The sequence below is a fragment of the Prionailurus bengalensis genome, chromosome B3, assembly GCF_016509475.1.
Source record: "Prionailurus bengalensis isolate Pbe53 chromosome B3, Fcat_Pben_1.1_paternal_pri, whole genome shotgun sequence".
Classification (NCBI taxonomy): Eukaryota; Metazoa; Chordata; class Mammalia; order Carnivora; family Felidae; genus Prionailurus; species Prionailurus bengalensis.
This window is the reverse complement of record NC_057355.1, coordinates 25,871,880-25,885,482: the sequence shown is the minus strand read 5'-3', so window position 1 is coordinate 25,885,482 and position 13,603 is coordinate 25,871,880.

Genomic DNA, 13,603 nt, shown 5'->3' with positions numbered 1-13,603 from the left:
GTAATAAAAAGGGACAGTATCTAGGCACAGCTCTGACCTAACTGTAAAACTCACTATAGAAAACAGAAGTCACTCTAGGGGCTCCTGGGTGGCTCAGTCAGTTAAGCATCTGACTTCATCTCAGGTCATGATCTCACACTCCATGAGTTCAAGCCCCACGTCGGGCTCTGTGCTGATGGCACAGAGCCTGGAGCCTGCTTTGGATTCTGTGTCTCCCCCTCTCTCTGCCCCTCCCCTGATCATGCTCTGTCTCTCTCTGTCTCAAAAATAAATAAATAAATAAATAAATAAATAATAAAAAGAACATGGTCCAGAGATTTTACCAGGATATGGTCTAATACATAGAGGTAGATACATATACAATAGGTGGAGTGGCTGGAAGAAAGTATAAGCTAGACCTCCAAGAAAGACTCCTTGAACAACAGAAATCTCACTACTGGGGAAGTTACTACATTAAGGCTATTAAATGCTGCCTGTGAGTTGCCCTTGCAACTGCAAATCAAATATCATAAAGCTGTGCCATTGCTGCTGTCTCTTCTTTTACTCAGGAATTGGGAGAGGTGCCACTGAAGTCAGCTCCTGCAGAAGACCTCCTATTCCCATGACTTTGCCTCCCCACAGGACAGAACTCTGGCCTCTGCTGTAGCCTCTCTTTCAAATTATATGCAAGTTCATCTAACTGGCTAAGACTAATTAACTCTCAGAATCCTAGCGGCAAGGGAGTCTAAGAGACAGTTTTTTAATTTTCCAACTTCCCCAAATATAAGTCAAGTGGTGCAAACTAGTCCAGAGCATCTTCTGTCTATTTCTCTTCCTTCTTGAGAAATGAAGAGGCAGCAGCAAAAAGGAATGACAAGTGTGAGATACTCACAAGTAAGCTGCACTGCTCATGGTGGTCAGGGTGTTCATCAAAGTACAACAATAACAATAAAGTCAAAATGGAAGTCCTCAGGTGCCTTGACCCAGCACTGCCCTTAGGACCAGAACTGTGTCCTGACTGCAGCTCTATGTCAGTGAGGTACAGAGCTGGGACCATTGATGAGACCCTGCCAAATTCAAATTGTCACCCACAGTGCCTCACTGATGAGTCCCCATGCTGGGCTGAGACCCCATCCCACTCAGTGTCTTAGCAAAAGTTGGACAGGGACACCACAGATAATAGATTATAGACAAAAAATACTGCCTGAGGTTTAATTGCTGTTGCAAGGGCTCAAAGGTGGACTAAGAAGTATCTTCATATTTGCTAGTAAACAAAGACAACAGCAATGACAGCAAATATCTAAAGTAACTGAAAGGTGGGACACCTGGGTGGCTCAGTTGGTTAAGCGCCTGACTTCAGCTGAGGTCATGATCTCATGGCTCATGAGTTCAAGCCCCGTGTCCAGATCTGTGCTGACAGCTTGGAGCAGGGAGCCTGCTTCTGTCTCCCTCTGTCTCTGTCTCTCCTGTGCTCATGCTCTCTCTCTCTCTCTCAAAAATATATAAACATTAAAAAAATTAAAAGAACTGAAAGAATCTTTCTTTCATGTACTTTTAAACTCACATTTTTGGCTTAATATTTGATTTAAATTGTCTTCTCCTATTAATTCCATCATTTTTTATATCCAAATAATTTCTTTCACATGGTATATTTTAATTGAGAGGTGACAAGAGAGAGGCTAATTCTATCACATGTGTAACCCAAAAATAGAGATTATGGGTGAATAATGAAAATGAGATTTCAACACCTTTGACTAATAAGCTCCTGCTTTTCAACTTTTTTCAAGATGCCATTTCCAATAGAACAATAAATACTCAGAGAATGATTTTCCAAACAGTATCATTAAGTAAGAGCCTTGAAATTCCTGTCTAATTGAGTTATAACTAGAAAATTGTTTGAGGGGCACCTGGATGGCTCAGTCGGTTAAGTGTCCAACATCGACTTAGGTCATGATCTCCCAGTTCATGAGTTTGGGCTCTGTGCTGACAGCTTGGAACCTCGAGCCTGCTTCAGATTTTGTGTCTACCTCTCTCTGCTCCTCTGCTCCTCCCCTGCTTGAACTCTGTCTCTTTCTCTCTCTCAAAAATAAAATAAAACATTAAAAATAAAAATAAAATTGTTTGATTTCTGCTTGTCCACAGAATCCAAAATATTGTCCAGACAACAAACCAATACACAGGAGCAAATGTGAGCCTTCATGGAGAGGACCCTGAATTTCAGCAGAGGCTCACCACAGTTGGGAATCTATTGGTTGTAGTGACAAAGTATAACAGAGTCCTTTCTTAAATGTTTGCTGCAAAGATCAGAGTTTCTTCAGATTAAAAACTGTATGCTGGGGTGCCTGGGTGGCTCAGTCAGTTGAGCATCTGACTTTGGCTCAGGTCATGATCTCAGGATTCATGAGTTTGAGCCCTGCATTGGACTGTCTGCTGTCAGCACAGAGCCTGCTTTGGATCCTCTGTCCCACTCTCTCTCTCTCTGCCCTTCCCCTGCTCATGCTTTCTCTCTAAAAAATAAAAATAAACATTTGAAAAGAAAAGAATGAAGAAAGAAAGAAAGAAAGAAAGAAAGAAGAAATAAAGAAAGAAAGAAAGAAAGAAAGAAAGAAAGAAAGAAAGAAAGAAAGAAAGAAAAAGAAAGCTGAAAGAAATAAAACTGAATATTTCCCCAGAGCCTTGGAAAAGGCACCATTATTTGTGACCTATGACTCCATATGTGTCTGTCTACCTATTAATCTCATGTCATGTGGACTTTGTTCCCTAGTAGTCATGGCATTCTTTCCCCTGGAGGGCATGATAGTATTTGAGAAAATGGGACCATATGTAAAAATGACTTTAATTCCAACTTGGTCTCAGTCTGCAAGCAAGGAACATGGTGCCTGGCACCAACAGAGGAAATTCAGCCAACAATGGGCTAATCCTTCACATGTGATATTTTCTGTTTTTCTCAAAATCTTTCCTCTTCATCACATTCCTCTGATTTCCTTTGCTTTTATCTAGTACCTCACCCCATGCCCTATGTTTAAGCTTCCTTTCTGGAACCCCTCTGATTTTCTTTGCTTTTGTCTAGTACCTCACCCCATGATCTATGTTTAAGCTTCCTTTCTGGAGCCAATCAGTTCACACTGGTTGTCTGGCATTTGCATATCTTTTCCTATGCATGGGAACTCCCCACCTCATGCAAATTTGTGGGAGACAAAATCTATTTCCATATATATTCTGCAGAAGCTGGATACACCTGGTGGTCTGCTTTGACATTCTTTGTAGCAAGATGTAGGTTCTGGCCATTTCAGACAACCATACTCTGAGTCAGGAGCAAGGAATCAGAGCAAGTAAGCAACATCAGTGGCTGTCAAAAGATGCAGAGAGATCAAGCTTCTGAGAGAATTAGTCTGTTTGGGGTGCCACACAGACTATGTGACTGAAGCAACAGACATTCATTTTTACAGTTTTGGGGATATGGAAATCCAAGATCAAGTGACCAAGAAGGGTCGGTTCCTCATGAGGCTTCTCTTCTTGGTTGACAGACTGACCCTTTCCTTCTATATCTTCACATGATCGTTCTTTGTATGTGCGCATGTCTGGTGTCTCCCTCTTCTTATAAGACCACAGGCCTTTTGGATTAGGGCCACCCTTTGACCTCATTTAACCTTAATTACCCTTTTAAAGGCCTTATATTTAAAGAGAGTCACATTGGGGGTTAGAGCTTCAACATATACATTTTGAGGGTACACAATTCAGTCCATAACACTGGGCAACAATGCTGCAGTCCACATATAGTGTGCAGGCCATTGGTCACATGCCAGCACAGTGTCCACTGTGCAGCCAGATGAGTGATACTCCCACCTGGAAAGCCCTGTTACATGGTTTGGGACATAGTTCTGGCCAGGTAGTCCCGGATTTAGCTCTTTAGCCCTCCTGGAGAAAATTCTTTTCAATGTGCTACCAAGGATATTGAACAAGGAAGTGAACTCTTAATTTCACCCTACTCCAAACTGTAAAACTGTAGCTATCACTTTGAAGACTATCTTTACATTCTCAATTCCTGGATTTCAGCTTAGTCATAAATTATTCCCCCTCAATTAAAAAATAATAACTGGAAATCATGATTCTGGACTAATTGTGGAAATTTACATAAACCAAATTACACCTGTTAGGAAACTGGCTTTTAAAGTGGGTCCCTGGGCAAGGGTCTCACTTGGGCACTCATTAGAAATGTAAGTTTGTGGTCCCATTCAGACCCCAGAAATTCTGGGAGTAGATCCCTGTAAAATGTTTCAATAAGCCCTCCAGGCAATGCTAATGCACAACAATGTTTGAGAACCACTGGTTAAGAAAAACTTTAATTCAAATATAAAACATGAGGGCCAAAAAACTTAATAAAAAAAGAACATTGCAATTATCACCATGAACCTGCTTGCCCCATATTCCTCAACCTCATATGCATGGCATCCCAATGCTATTTATGCCTAAAGTCAACATTTTTATACAATTTGTGTGATTGGAAATGTGTTTTTTACATGTGTAGGAGTATGCTGTTAACTAAAAGTGTGTCTATTAATCCCTTTTATATGCCAACTATATTTTAGCTATGTGGAATACCACTCTGGAACCCCCATTTTGCACAAAGATCTTATATATCTATCATGTAGTAGAGTGAGGTTTTCAGTGTTCATCAAGGAAGTGAAGCTTCTTGTTGCTATTGCCATGGCCTCATGGGGCTACCTCTGTCCATGAAACCCCACACTCTCTTTTGATGTCTCTAATTAGTGGGAAATGTTTCCTATGTGGCCATAAATAAGACACCAATAAATTTCTTCAGCATAAATATTTTTCCAGTTTGACAGTGTGTCCCACTCTGTGCTTAGTTTAGAAACAACATGTTAAGAAAAGCAAGCATTTCATACTTATAGCTGATTTACTTGAGGGCATCGTCTCTAGGGCCTAAGAGAATACTGGGACACCCTAAGAATATTTTCTCCAAGTCTTATGTAATGCCACATAGGCATGTACAACAGTAAATGTTTACTAATTCAGAATCTGAGAAATCACTATACAGTGGTTAAGGAAGGCTCCAGGATCAGATGCCCATTCTACTGCTTTGGAGAAATCAGCTTTAGTCTGTGAAATTTTCTAGGTTTCTGTGTCCCTGTCTGTAAAAAGGAGGTAATAATTTTCCTATTTCATAGGAACAACTCTTAAAATATAAAATCCAATAGAAGTAACATGTTTAAACTCTGGCATACCCTAAGTTGCAGCCACTACCTCCCATGAAAGAGCTTCTTTGACATTTTTTAAAATTTACTTTAGAGAGGGAGAGAGCTCAAGCAGGGGAAGAGGCAGAAGGAGAGAGAGAGAATCTTAGCATGCTTGACATTCAGCACAGAGCCCCATGCAGGGCTTGATCCCCAGATCCCCGTATCATGACCTGAGCTGAAATCATGAGTCCCATGCTCAAACCCTCAAACACTCAATTGCCTGGGCCACTAAGGCATCTCCCTTTTTTGACTTTTTTTTTTTCAAAGGAGACTCTTAGGGTCACACCTAGTTAGAAGGCCAAGTGGAGGACGCTAGAGCAGGGAGTGGGTTGCTGGAGGCTCTGCTCATCCAGCTCTGACTTCACACTCCTGCTTGCTGTTAACAACTTTTATCTGTTTTACAGAAAACATTTAAAAAAAGAAGAGGGGAAAGAAAGAAAGAAAGAAAGAAAGAAAGAAAGAAAGAAAGAAAGAAAGAAAGGCAAATCAAATGGACAAAGAGGATTTATGTTGGAGGCCAAATCAGATAGGTGGTAATCTGGAGGAAAATGTTGTGTGAGGAGGGCACCAGGCTGCAAATTAAAACTCTTAGATTCCTCTGGATCCAAAATAGGTTAGCTAAACTCCCTGTTGGCCTCTTTTCTTTCATATACAAAATATGAAGACAAGGTAAACTTCTAAGATTGTTTCCATGACATAATACTAATCATTTTGTTTAGATATCCCAAATGTTTTCTTCTCTTTTTTTACAGAAAATCTATGTGCTAATTAAAAATATTTTTGGAGGGCGCCTGGGTGGCGCAGTCGGTTAAGCTTCCGACTTCAGCCAGGTCACGATCTCGCGGTCCGTGAGTTTGAGCCCCGCGTCGGGCTCTGGGCTGATGGCTCAGAGCCTGGAGCCTGTTTCAGATTCTGTGCCTCCCTCTCTCTGTGACCCTCCCCCGTTCATGCTCTGTCTCTCTCTGTCTCAAAAATAAATAAATGTTGAAAAAAAATTAAAAAAAAAAATATTTTTTGCCTAAACACAAAGAGGAATGAAGAAATTTTTGGAGGTGAAGTATGTTTATCACTGTGATTGTGGTGATGGTTTCTCAGGTGCATGAATATTGTCCAAAGTCATATAATTGTATACACTAAATATGTACAATTTTTATATGTCAAACATACCTGAATAAAGCTGCTAAAAAATACCTCTTTTTGCCTCTCATTTAGATAATGTCTCTACTGACAAGACTTAATTGGCTGAGCCTTTGTTTTTGTAAGCATTGGAGAGTATAACTATAAAATTTTAAGTAACACATTCATTTAGAACCTCTTGTCCTTACCCTTTAATCCTAATTAATGTGGCTTTACAACACTATTTGTAGCCATGACACTTTTTAAACAGAAACTTTCAATCATTTTATTATATTTAGATGATCAATGCTGTACCAGGATAGTTATTAGTTATTTCAGTTTGGTTTAATGAAAGTCATAGCTATTCAAAAAGAAGATAACTTAAATTCTCTTGTTAAAAGAGTAATCATTTCAAAAATCAAAATTTTTCACTATACGAGATGTGAAGCATGGTACGTGTTTTATATTTAAGTCAATAGAAAATGACTTTATTTTTTTTTCTGTAGAACAAGATGCTATGGAAACCAAGCATTTCTTAATATCATACCTCTATTTTAGCAATGTGGCTTATAAGTGATAAAGCTTTATAGTACTTCATTTATGGAACACTTTTGCCAAACATAAGGGAATACTATATATGCTGTTATGGAAAATGATACCACAGACTGATATAATGTTATCATCATGGAAGACAATGGCACTTTCAAAATGTTGACATCCTCAAAATAAACAACTTCCACTTAGTATATCAGAAATAAGTGTTTTCTAGAGCACAAAGTAGAGTTAATCTCTAGACCTAGAGAGAAAGATACTGATGTGGTCAAACAAGTCAGCAATGGTAGAAAATTAGTGTTATAGACATTTGGAAAAAGGTGTGCAGTCTTCTGCAAGTGCTCTTCAGGATTTCATGTATTTACTTTAGGCTTTGGCCATAGCACTGGGAAGAATGACTTTCCAGTCCTGTTAAGGGAATGGACCAAAAAGGATACTAGGTGTAAGAAAAGGAAATCAGGATAGTCAGCTTTCTTCTTTAGAATGTCCTCAGGAAAAGGCAGCCCAAAGAACCTTCCTTCTGGCCAAGGTTTGTAGGAACCTTCTGGTTCCACTCTTGTTTGCCATCTACCCATTCACTTTATTCATTCACTTATTCCTTCCTTCCACAAAGTGCTATTGGGCACCTCCTATGTTCTACGCTCTGGGCAGCAGGAACAAGCAGTATGAAAAACAAAATCATGGGGTTCCCATTCTTTTCAATTGAAAAGCAGTTTATAAACAAGAAGGGCACTCTCCCAATGACTGAGTAAAATGAACTGCCAGAAAAATGATGTGGTGACCCCTGGATTGTCCTATGGATTGCTGCAAGCCCTCTGCTTCATGGCTCATATGATGTTGCCAGTTGCATACCAGCCACCTACCCTTCCACAGAGCTGAGCAACCTTGTGTCAAGACAGCCTATTGGCTTCTGGAGAGTGAAATACTGACACTGTTCAAGCAGTCCTGGAGAGGGGATTTTGCATCTTTGACTCAAAATGAAAAAAAATTTAAGACTATCAGGGGCCTAGCCAAAAATCCTCATTTGCAAAGAAGATTTTACAGATCATTCAACATTCCTAAAAGACTACTGGAACTTCACAAGCTGACAAAACCCAAAGGACAGCTGGGTAATTTTATACAGATACATTTAGATCCATGAAACCTACTGGAGCCTTTCCAACCCTGCCAGTGCAAAATCTGGCCCCATTTGGAAGCTATGTGTGCACACTTCTGTCAGCCTCTAAAGAGCAGCACCCCTGCATGGCTGCCCTCATTTGCTCAGTGACCATCTTCTGCTGGCACTCCTCTGGCTCTCTGCTCAGATGGACTCCCTTGATTTTCAGAGTACCAGCTTCCATTCTCCCTTTGAGTATGCCTGTTATGTCCAGTCTTCTCTAGGAACTCTGACAGATTGTGTGAGTCCAAAAACTACTGACCTCTTTAATATCTCTTTGTAAAAACAGCTTTCATTTCTCTGTTCTCCATATTTAAAAGAAACAAAAGCCACCCCAATAATGGAAGGAAAGTATTTGAATTTGAATTAGATCTCTGTGATTGCTATGTGCTCTCCTGAACTAAATTTAGGCATGTATGAGTCCATTTTTCCTCTGCAGAAGCTAAAGCTGTGACTGTAAATTTAGTCACATACCTGATACACATTGTGTACAGCTAGGCATGTATGAATGGTCTGTTTATCTTGTTTCAACTGTGGGCTTCAACCATGCTTCAACCGTGGGCTCTCTTCAGGTAATGCTGGGAAAGTCAGACTCAAAAGCAGGAGAAAGAGGTTATAGGGCCACAGCAGGAATTTTTTGGGATTCTAGGTACAATAGATGAGAAGATGGGTAATGAAACATCATAAATACATACATCTTCAGCACATACTTAAAGTCTTTGAGTCAGTAATTTCTTTAGAATAGGTTAATCATTGAAACAACATGGATGGACCTTGAGGGCATTATGCTAAGTGAAATAGTCAGATAAAGAAAGACAAATACTGTATGATCTCACTTATATGTGCAATTTAAAAATAAAATGCAAACTCATAGAAAAAGAGATCACATTTGTGGTTATCAGAGGGGGGAGTCAGGGAATTGGATGACTGTGGTTACAAACTACCAGTTATAAAGAAAAATAAGTACATGGGATGAGTTGCACAACATGATGACTATAGGTAACACTGCTGTATAGCATATTTTAAATTTGTTAAGAGAGTATACCCTAAAATTACTGATCACGAAGAAAAAAAACATTTTTCTTTTTTTTTCTTCTTTTGTGCATATATGAAATTATGGATGTTAACTAAACTCATTGTGTTAATCATTTCACAATCTATGTAAGTAAAGTCACTATGTTGAACACCTGAAACTTATACAGTGTTCTATGTCAAGTAAATTTCCATTAAATGGGAAAAAGATTGAGTACTTCTGGGGATCTAATGTAAACATGATGACTTTAGTTGATAATATTATAACATATAATTGAAATGTGTTAAGAAAGTAGATCTTTGTAAAAAATTTTTAATGTTTATTTTTTGAGAGAGAGGGAGAGAGAGAGAGAGCATGAGCAGGTGAGGGGCAGAGAGAGAGGGAGACACAGAATCTGAAGCAGGCTCCGGCCTCCAAGCTGTCAGCACAGAGCCCGATGCGGGGCTCGCACTCGTGAACCATGAAATCATGACCTAAGCCAAAGCGAGATGCTTAACTGACTGAGCCACCCAGGCTCCCCAAGAAAGTACATCTTAAATATATTCACATACACAAGAAAGGTAACTATTTGAGGTGATAGGTATTTTAATCAACTTGATTTTGTCAATCCTTCACAATGTATACCTATGTCAAATCATCACATTGTGCACCTTAAATATACTACAATTTTATTTGTCAAGTATACCAGAATAAAGCTGGGGGGAAAAAAGAAAAAAATAATATGTTAATCATTGTGCTTGGTATTCCATCAGTTGATTCCCCAAATACATTATAAGTTCCCTGAATGTGATCTGACCTCAGGCTACCTGGGCTCAGTCCTGGATTCAGTATACTAGTGTCAACCAAAAACAGGACAAATGCAAGAAATGTAGGCTTCCAATCCACTAAAATGAAGGATTCTTTACTTATGGTCTCAAATTTAGATAGGCAGATAAAAGGCATTACATATGACATCCTTTAAGGTTTGAATTTTTAGACCAGCAATATTAATGCCAGTATTTCTCAGAAAGATCCAAGGAGAATCTGAATCATTGCACTTGGGCGGCCACTAAAAACATTGATTCCTAAAATTAATAAAATTTTTAAAAGATTGATTGCTGATCCATGTGGATAGCTCCTACTCACACCAGAATGTGTAGTCAGACTTTGGAAAAATCCCTGTTTTAAAGGAAACAGAGCGATTTTTAGGCAAACTAAAGTTTGAGAATCCCATTCTGGGACTCAGGTGGCTGCCAGCAGATAAATAGATCAAGAAGGGGGTGGCTGGGTTTTCTTCCAGCTATTGAGATTTTAAAAATCCAGAAACATATATAGAACAGAAAACCAGTGATACAAACCAAGGAGTGGGCTTGATCCAGCCAGGAGATACTCTTTGAGCTATGCAGTGTCTAAAATAATTTGTACTTGTAAGGCAAATTTGCACTTGTAAGGTGGATCATGTTCTCCATTTTGCCATAGTCCACAGTGTTCCCTGTTGTGTCATACTCAATCCATCTGACTGACTTTGAAGGTATGACCCATGAAATGTGGACAATTGAGAAAAAACACTTGGGTCTACAGACTTAACAAGTTCAAAAGAAATTTAAAGGTAAACCAAAATGTCAATTTATTCAACAATAGTCATAAATAGTTGAAAGATGGATAAACATTCACACAGCCTGACCCTGAACTTCTGGTCCCATAGGTAAGTCACCTATGAAGGCTTATTACTAAAGATCTCCAAGAAAAGAATGGGTTTTCTATTTAAATATTGAATGGCTAAATGAAAAAAGTTTGGCACATTCCCTTCCACAATGTCCGCCATACAGACAAGAAAATTGCACTGGCCTGGGAAGTCTAATGTAAAAGATTCTTTATTGAATCATGGTATTCTTTGTGAATTTAGATATCCTGATTTTGGTTTATTGTATGTTGATTTCATAATTTAAATCTCAAAGATGATTCTTACTTCAAATCCTGAGCTAACATTTAAAATTCTCTTCTACATCTCCTATAGAAAGAAAAAGTAAAATTGACACTTGTTGAGGATCTGTTTGTGTTCTGTATATGATTGCATCAATGTCCATATTAGCTTGATGGTATATGCATTATTACTCACATTAGTATGTGAGGACATTGACCCCCAGGGTGGTTACATAAACTACCCAAGGTCACATCGTAAGTGGCCGGACTGGAATTAAAAACTACATGTATGAATTCCAAAGTTTAGACTTCCATGAATCATGTGGCCTCAGGATCCAGCCAAATGCTTTTCCAACATAACAAAACAGCAGTGTAAATACTCAAGGGCCCACACCTGATATTTATATGCCTTATAAGAAAATACACTATTTAGAGCACAATTTACTGCAGTACTTATATACCAATTAGTTAGTCTATAAACAACAAATATACAAAATGAGTTGTAAGTGCCACAGGGGAAATGGGAGTTTACAATCTGATGTCTCAGAGTTAAACAACTGTTCCAAAATAAGAATCTTAGAAATGCTGTAAGGCAGAACATAATTAATAAGAATAAGATGTGGAAATTCAAGACAAATGATGAGGGCAGTGTGAGAAATAAGCCCACTGACCAAATCAAAGGAGACTCTGAGCACAGTGAAGCAAGGCTTTAATCAACGTTCTTGCAAGAACTGGTGTCTGATGGACAGGCATACTCAGGGCAGTTATAGTAGGCAACTTATCTCCTAGTGTGCAAGTTCCTCCCCTGATTCCTCATTGGCTGAGTACTACAGAGGTTACAGCCTTACCTGGAAGTTGCCTATGCCCATGTAAGGCAAAAAATAGTCTGATTGGGACAAATGTACATTTCTTGAGGTGATGCAGAGACTTCAGTTCTTTGGCTCATGCTCATTGTAAAGCCCAAGAAATGGAGAGGGGAAGAAGAACCAGGAAGTGAAGTGTCTAAGTGTTTGGGACTCCACCGTTGGAAGGTGGGGGGTTCCTACATATTTCCAATAGATTGTAAACCTATTGTTAACTAGACAGCACAGCTTCTATTTGTTATTTCTGAAAATGAATCATCTCACTTCTCACAGGCAGCCTTCAAGATCACAAAGGATTTGACCTGGGTTTTGCAGAATTTAGGACACAGAAGAGGTGGTGGCATTCTAGTATATCAGACTGAAATTTAGAGACCTTGGGATGTGGAACAAGGGCGCCTTATGACCATAAGTAGTTCTTCTCTTTTTAAAGGCTGCTGTTGTACCTCACTAGCTTCTTGAATTCCAACCTGTGGGGTTCAATGGTTCTGGCTTTGACTCAAGCAGAACTTTTGGTTGAAATGCAAATGTCCCCAGCCCTGCTGCTGCCACATCATTTACATGAGAAAACAAGCTGCTTGCAATCTGCTTTAGACCTTAGATTCCAAATGATTTTTCCCTCTCTTTACGTTAAAAATAATTTACAAAAATATTCTTAGATCTTTAAACTAAGATACAATGTTTAGCTCACAATAAGAAATGTGTCTTGTATTTAGTTTTTGTAAAACAACTTCCTATTTTTCCTTCTTGGGTTCAGTGGGGATATCTCTACATGGAACCCTTCTCACTCTGAAAACTCCCAGTAAATGGGCAGAAATGTTGTTTTTAGTTCACAAAGGCAAACTTCATCCCAGTAATCAAATACTTTGAGGGAAAAAAAAAATATTGATTAGAACAGAACACACTACCCCAAAATATGACACCTTGGCAAATTGAATGTTTAAGCTGAAGAGATTTGAGAACATACCCCATCCTTCTCCCCTGAAGCATGTCATAAACCTTCCTACACCAAGAGGAAAGCAACACCCTCATTTCCAAGATGCGGTACACTAAGAAAATCAGAAGGGATAGGTCTTGTTAAGTTCCCCCAATTCATTATTCATACTATTTGTCTTATCATTCTTCCCACGACTTTCCACTCTATCAAACCTAACATAAAAACAATCAGCTTTAATAACTTCTTAGGTCTCCATTTCCTTATCAAGACTCCCTTGGCATGTAAAACTTATGCTAAATAACTTCATGTGCTTTTCACTTATTAATCTGTCTTGGTAAAAAACAAAATTCAACTGAGTACATTTTGATGATCTTACTAGCTTTATTTAAGATTTATGAATTAGGGAGCCTCTAGTCTAGCAGAGAGAAAGGAACTCCAAGGAGCTATACAATATGAAAGACTTTTATAGGAAGAAGGGGTTAGGAATGAGAAAGTTATGGCAGGCCAAAAAAGTAGGCTGATTATTACAAGGTTACTTCCCTTTAGGGGATGGCCAGGGCCTATTAACTAGAGCTGACTAGGTGATTCCTGATTTACTGGTTTTAAGGTTCCATTTATGGGAGAACCAAAATTATAATTAAGTTAAATCTCAGTATGGTAACATGGTAATAGATAGGAGGCAAAGGGAAGTTACTCAAATCAGAGGGATAAAAGCTGAAAGCTATCAGTGGAAGAGAGGCGGGGGAAAGGACAAAAGCAGAGGAGGAATGTATTTTGTTTTGTACAACCAACAGCTCCTACCAAAGAATC